The 6,735-nt window shown below is 34.9% G+C and overlaps 1 protein-coding gene and 1 long non-coding RNA gene across 4 annotated transcripts in view; one reads left to right on the top strand and one right to left on the bottom strand.

The window, feature by feature from the left end:
- alk (ALK receptor tyrosine kinase) overlaps nt 1–6,735 on the top strand; it is an 859,538-nt gene that overhangs the window by 185,777 nt on the left and 667,026 nt on the right.
- LOC141378383 (uncharacterized) overlaps nt 1–6,735 on the bottom strand; it is a 228,291-nt gene that overhangs the window by 205,015 nt on the left and 16,541 nt on the right. Inside the window, exon 3 of one of the 2 annotated variants that reach the window (XR_015513826.1) lies at nt 1,182–1,809. The exons of the other annotated variant lie outside the window; for it this stretch is intronic. This is a non-coding gene — a long non-coding RNA (uncharacterized LOC141378383). Of the gene's footprint in view, nt 1–1,181; nt 1,810–6,735 lie in introns of those variants that run through there. 2 annotated transcript variants of the gene reach the window in all.

Here is a 6,735-nt window from a genome sequence, read left to right as displayed (position 1 = left end):
TAAGCAAATCTGCAGTCGTTGAATGCGTGAAGTGTCCATCATTACACACTTCACTTTACCGGCAGAATGAGTGGATCATCCGGGTAATTAAAGTGCACTAAATATTTTTAGAGTTTTCAGTGTGAACAAACTACTTGCACTATTTATACTACAAAATGGCGTAGAATAGTGCATAAGTATGCGATTTGGGACACAGGTAGAGAGAAAAGCCCACTACGGCTATGATGTAGCAGCCAGAGAGTATAGCTGCATCCCAAATCGCATACTTGTGCACTATTCTACGCCATTTTGTAGTATTAATAGTGTAAGTAGTGTGTTCACACTGAAAACATAAAAAATAAGAGCACTTTATTTACCTGGATGTACACTCATTCGACCGGTAAAATGCAGTGTGGAATAATTGACATTTCACGCACTCAACAGTCAAAGCTTTGCTCATGTAGCGGAAGAGGTGGAGCTATCGGGTGCACATGTTGGATAACTTTATTTTGGATGGTGAAAGCTAAATTTTCCTACCAGAGGGATTATAGCGCCTCCCGATGGTGAACACAGTTATATTCACTGAGAGCAGTGTTACACACTGCATGGAAGCTCATTTTCCAAAACCCAATATGCGAACTAACTAAACACACCTGATTTAGATCCTCAGCTCATTAGCAGAGACTGAAAGGCTGCGTCTGAAACCACATACTTCCATACTATACAGTATGCGAGCCGAGTAGTATGTCTGAATTCATAGAATTCGAAAAACAGTATGCGAGAAGTACACGGATGACTTACTACTTCCGGTGAGATTCTTAAGTGCGCATCCCATGCATGCTGTGCAATCCCATGATGCCCCGCAAGCGAATTTATAAATGGGAGTAGAGCGACGTAAATGATGCAGGTATGCCACGTGACTATGTCAAAATGTCGGATGTTGTACGTCCGAATTCCATTCATACTTTTCACATTCATATTGTATAGAACGTACATTTCTAACGGCCGAGTAGTACGTTTAAATTCAAATGCAGTACCTACTGAGCAGTAGGCGGTTTCGGACACAGCCAAAGACCTATAATGAGTGTGACAGACAAAGGAGACATCCAAAACATGCATTGTTGGTGGTCCTCCAGCAACATGGTTGAGAAACACTGGTTTAAAGTAATAGAATTATAAATAATTATAGTACTTGAAAATCTGCATTGAGCATTTCTTTATTTCAAATACTGCCTTTACTCACGTTGTTCATCAAAACTTTGGAACTTTGGAAGCCACTAAGCTAGCAAAGCTCTTGTTAGCTTCTAGCAGCTACGAAAGATCAAACTCATAAATTACAGCTCAGCCGAGACTGATGAAAACAAAAAGCCAATTAAAACCCAAAGTCACCTCCCAATATACTTCAGCAACATCTCTCGCTTGCGTTCCATATTGCTGTGTACAATGTTTCTTTCTTTTTTTTTCTTCTTTGCATAACTAGATGTCTAAGCCAGTGTTTGTTTTAATGATCCCGCCCTGAGTCTGCCTTTCATTTCTACTTCTTTTTTTTTTTTTTTTGCTAAAGACCAGTGCTGACAAGCAAGAACTAGTTTCTGTTTATATAACTTTTCAAAGGACATGAAGTATTATCCTGATATTTAGAATTGCTTTTAGATGCATGAGGTAAAATGCAAGTGATATACGTCTCTAAAGGTGTCTACCCTGATCAGAACATTTCTGCTTTCATTGTGGCGTGACGGTTCCAGTCCTGCAGCAGTCAAGTCCAATAGTGTTCAGAACTTTGCGAATGACAGCCAGCTTGAGTTAGCAGAGAAAGCAGGCAATGTCAGCCTACATCAAGAAAACATCGGTTTAGACACAAGCCGCATACATTGGCAACTACACCACAACTTCCTACACAGAATACAGAAACTTATTTGAGCTGTATGTTAACCTTTAAAATATTGAATCCATTGCTAAAAAAATAAAAATGTCTAGACCAAATTGACAGTCTCTGCTTTATAAAGTGCAGCCTGAAAGTTGTTTACCCGCTCAGCTTCTGTTTACTAGTAGCATATTAAGCTAGGGATGTGTACCAAAAATACATTCTACAACTTACTTGTAGCCAATTAGGCTGCCTAAAACCTATATTGTAGATGTCACAGACTCCCGAATATGATCATTCTGCTATGAGGGACGCTCTTAGTAAAATGTAAAAGACATCTAAAAAGACATACTGTGAAAAATATTGTTTGGAAAATACTTTTTTATATTAGGTCATAAAATAAATACAGTACTACTCTTTATTATTGGGATACTGTGTATGTTTATAGTTATTTATTTTTTATAAAAAAAATGCTCATTGACGTTAATTTAATTCAATATATTTTTGTTTGTTGTGATGAATGTTTCTAAATCCCATTTTGAATCTTGTTTAACCATACATTTTGTTTACTTATTATATTTGTAATTACTAATTTGATGTTTTCAACTTTTATTTTAAGTTTTTATATTTAATTAAATTATTACTCCATCACATAATCCAGTGTTAAGCTGCAGTCACGATAAAGTTTCAGCTTGCAAAATTCTGTCGTACGCTGCGAAAAGGGGCGGGATTAAACAACATAATTATACATTTAGAAAAGTGAGCGATTGCTCCATATTTTAAATTTCTGTCCAGAAAGGTCATGTTTTGATCCTCGATTGGTCTCACGCAGTCAAGTGATGCTATTTCGCAGCCGTATGAGCTTGCGTTTCCGGTCTGATGCATTCGCTTGCGTATGTATGGAAGTTTATGGGGAGAAAAGTATTGTGTGACCATAGCTTTACTCACCGTTGTTAAGGAAGGCACTCAAATATTAGATATTTTCAATTTTTTTTTTCTGACTCATTAATTGTAGCTGTTAGATTCTCTACCAAATGAGCTGATAAGTTAAATCAGGTGTGTTTAATTAGCAAGAGTTGTGTTTGTGTGCCTCGAGGAATAAGACTGGGAAACACTGGCTTCAACAACTACTCAGCTAATCTGTCTGAAGAAAGCCCTGAATAATTGGCAGTTTTCTGATTTACTAGACTCCATTGGGATGCATGACTAAAAGGCCTTTTTTTACTTGTTACATACATAAAACCCTTGAAAACTTGAACTGGAGTAAAATCGACCATATATATATATATATATATATATATATATATATATATATATATATATATATATATATATATATATTTATATAAGAAACAAAAACTTAGACTCTTTTGTATATTTGATGCTTCGTAGCTTCCTAATAACTTGTTATTACTGGAAATATGCCTGTGGTAACAATTGTATAAAAATATACTGCTTAGCTTTCTTGCCTGTAGTCAGCCAGTCCAGACCTTTGTCCAAAAGTCCAGATCACACTAAAAATTGAATGATCTAAACTAATAATAACAACAACAACAACAACAACAACAACAACAACAAAATAATAATAATAGTTTAAAAAGTTGTGTGTAAGATATCTGGTTAAAAATCATGTCGCTAAATAAATTCATTCATCTGAGGCTGAGCGAGAACGAGCTCTAGAGAACGCAGCAGCAGTCTCCGCTTCTCCGTGTTGCCATATCTAGTTATTACAAGCGTTACATCATTTTACTGGTTCATAATATTTAATGTGACAGCAATGAACAAATAATTAGAATTTTTTTTTTTTTAAATACAAGATTCAAGCATATTTGTTCTTTTATTTAGTGGTTAGCTAAGCTAACATTTACAAACTCATGCTAAAGTTCTTAAACATCCACAACAATTTATATTTATAGATCAAAATATTAATTATTTTTCAATGAATATGGTTACAGATGCATTACTTTTGCTGTGATAGACCAGGTTAAGTTTAAAAATGAACTGATAAATAAGAACAAATCAATGGCAAATTGACAAGTGAATGAATGGATGAATAAATGAATGAACAATAAATTATGGATGGACAGAAGGTTGATTGGAAAAAAATGATGAATGAACAAATGATGAATGAATGAACGGATAAACGATGAATGAACAAACAGATAAACGAATAATAAATGAATATGATGAGTAATGAATGAATGGATGAACAAGGAAGAAATGAATGAATTGATGAACAAGGACTGAATGATTGGACAAACAATGAACGAAGAAGGAACCATGGCTGGACAGACAAATGAATGAAAAAAATGAAAATTGAATGAATAAATGAAGGAGTGAACAAACAAATGACAGACGGATGAACGAATAACCAAACGAATGAATGTATAGTATGAACAGACAGATTGAATTAATGGATGCATGAATGAATGAATGAACGATGAACAAACAATTTAACCATGAATAGACAAATGGATGAATGAATAAATGATGTATGAATGACCGAACAAACAAATGACATAAGAACAAAGAAAAAAACAATGGATGTATGGATGAATGAATGAACAAAGGAGTGACAAATGAACCAATGAAAGAATGGATGAGTGAATGATAAACGAATGAATGAACAAATAATGAACAAAACATAAATGGACAAATAACCAATATATGTGAATGAGTGAACAAACAAACTTAGAAAAGATGTATGGATAAATGAATGAAGAAATGAATGAAGGTTAAATGAATGAATGAATGAATGAATGAATGAATGAATGAATGAACAAACATTAGATGAATTAATGGATGAATAAATGAGCCAACAAACAAACTAACAATGAATGGACAAATGGATGAATGAACAAATGAACAATTGATGTATGAATAAGTGAACAACCAAACATACACAATAAAAATGGATGTATGGATGAATGAATGAACAAATGTGTGACAAATGAACTAATGAACAAATTAACTTACAATGGATGAATGAACAGACAGCTTGAATGAATGGATGGATGAATGAATGAATGAAACTAAAAATAAATGGACAATGGGTGAATGGACAAATAACGATAGATGTATAAATTAGTAAAAAAAACAAACAAACAAATGAACAAACTTAAAATGGATGTACTGTATTGTAGTGTTGTAAATGAATGAACAATGAATGGATGGATGATAAAATGAATGAACAAGCAATAGATGAACAAATGGATGAATGAATAAGCAAACAAAAACAAATGACAGAGGGACAAGCAAATGAACTAACAATGGATGGATGGATGAATGAACAAATAAATGAACAATGAATGAACAGACATATTGAATGAATGAATGAATAAATTAATTAAAGGCATTATACATTCCTTTATGCTACAACAGCATTTGAGGGCCTAAAATGGTCCATTTTAAAAGGTTTAGATGTGAAAACTAACTTAATGTTCTCCCTGTGTAAACTACAAAATCCTGATAAAAATAATAGCATCGTATGTATGCTCATCATATCTCCATTCTATATGTATGACCTTGCAAACTCCTGATATGTCTGCCATAATAAAACATTGTTTTATTAAGCAAAGTGTATAGTATCGACAGCATTGACATATGTATTCAAAAATCATAAAAAGGATGCTTTTTATTTATTTTATTTTAAAGTACATCATTGTTGTGTAAATATACACTAAGAGGACATTTAATGCACTCGCTAATTGAGTTATTTGATGACCGCTCCCCTATCATGACCAGTCAAGCCTTTTCCTATCTCCATTCATCCCAGCTCAGCTACAGATGAATGGCATTGAGCAGCTCAAATGAATGATTTTCGATCAAATCAGGTGACCTAATCTGTGAGCCGGAAGATCAGTTATTGTTTACAATGGTTGTGTGGAGGGTGGGGGATCATTGTGTCGTTGAAAATGTGATTGCTTTAGGCATCAGTGGACTGGCATGAGGTAAAATTAAAGCTTTTGTCAAGTAGGGAAGCAGAGAATAATTATGTGTTTCCCCAGTGAGAAGGCCGTAGACCTGGCTAAAGCTTAAACAAACACTGTAATTAAATATATCTGAGATTTATGCCTCTAATGAATAACACACACTTGCTTGGCACACACAAAAAAAAGAGCCAGGCGAAAATAAATGCTGCAGAGTGCACAGAAAAAGCGAAAGATATTGTACTGCAGAGATTATAATGGCATTCTTAAGAACACCATCTGCATCAGCATTACTCTATGGCTGGCACAAATCTTTTCACAGCCATTGAATTTATGGTAATAGAAGTGGGATGGTCTGGGGTGTGGGGGGGATTTGCTGTCCTGATGTTCACAAGGTGGCTCTTCGAAGGTTGGGCCAAGTACATATATAATACCTGGGAAAAGTGATGAGTTAGCAGTCATATCCATCTCAATGGTAGTAGCTCAGCTACCGAAAGACCCCTGGAATCATGCAGTTTGCTAGCCTTTTAGAATGGGCATCCAATTCTGCAGCCAGTTTCTGTTCCTTTCTTTTTTCACTGTTGTAGCTAAGCACTTTGGAGCTGCATGAAGTTGTTTTTAGTCACAATTTGGATCGACTAATAAGTAAGAGTAAGTACAGTCCTGAGCAATGCTGTGAAAAGCTGCAGGCAGGCAAAATATAACCATTTCAAAATCACATTAAAGAGCCCTTCACATTCCATGTGCTATATTCTACAAGTATGTGATGTTTTATAAACAAATTTCGGGAGGAGCATGAGCAGTCATTGACGAGGCTAATTCATCATACACAATCATTCTATTATCCAATCAGCTCAAGAGCGAAGCCCTATAAATAGTCAAACACGACATACCTCTGTTTTCTCTCGAATTTAGCGTCCCTCCACCACCCAGATACACAGATTAAACCTGATACCTATTTAA

The sequence above is a fragment of the Danio rerio genome, chromosome 17, assembly GCF_052040795.2.
Source record: "Danio rerio strain M-AB ecotype USA chromosome 17, GRCz13ab, whole genome shotgun sequence".
NCBI classification, from domain to species: Eukaryota; Metazoa; Chordata; class Actinopteri; order Cypriniformes; family Danionidae; genus Danio; species Danio rerio.
The sequence above is the reverse complement of the archived record's forward strand: the minus strand, read 5'-3'. Positions and strand labels throughout refer to the sequence as shown.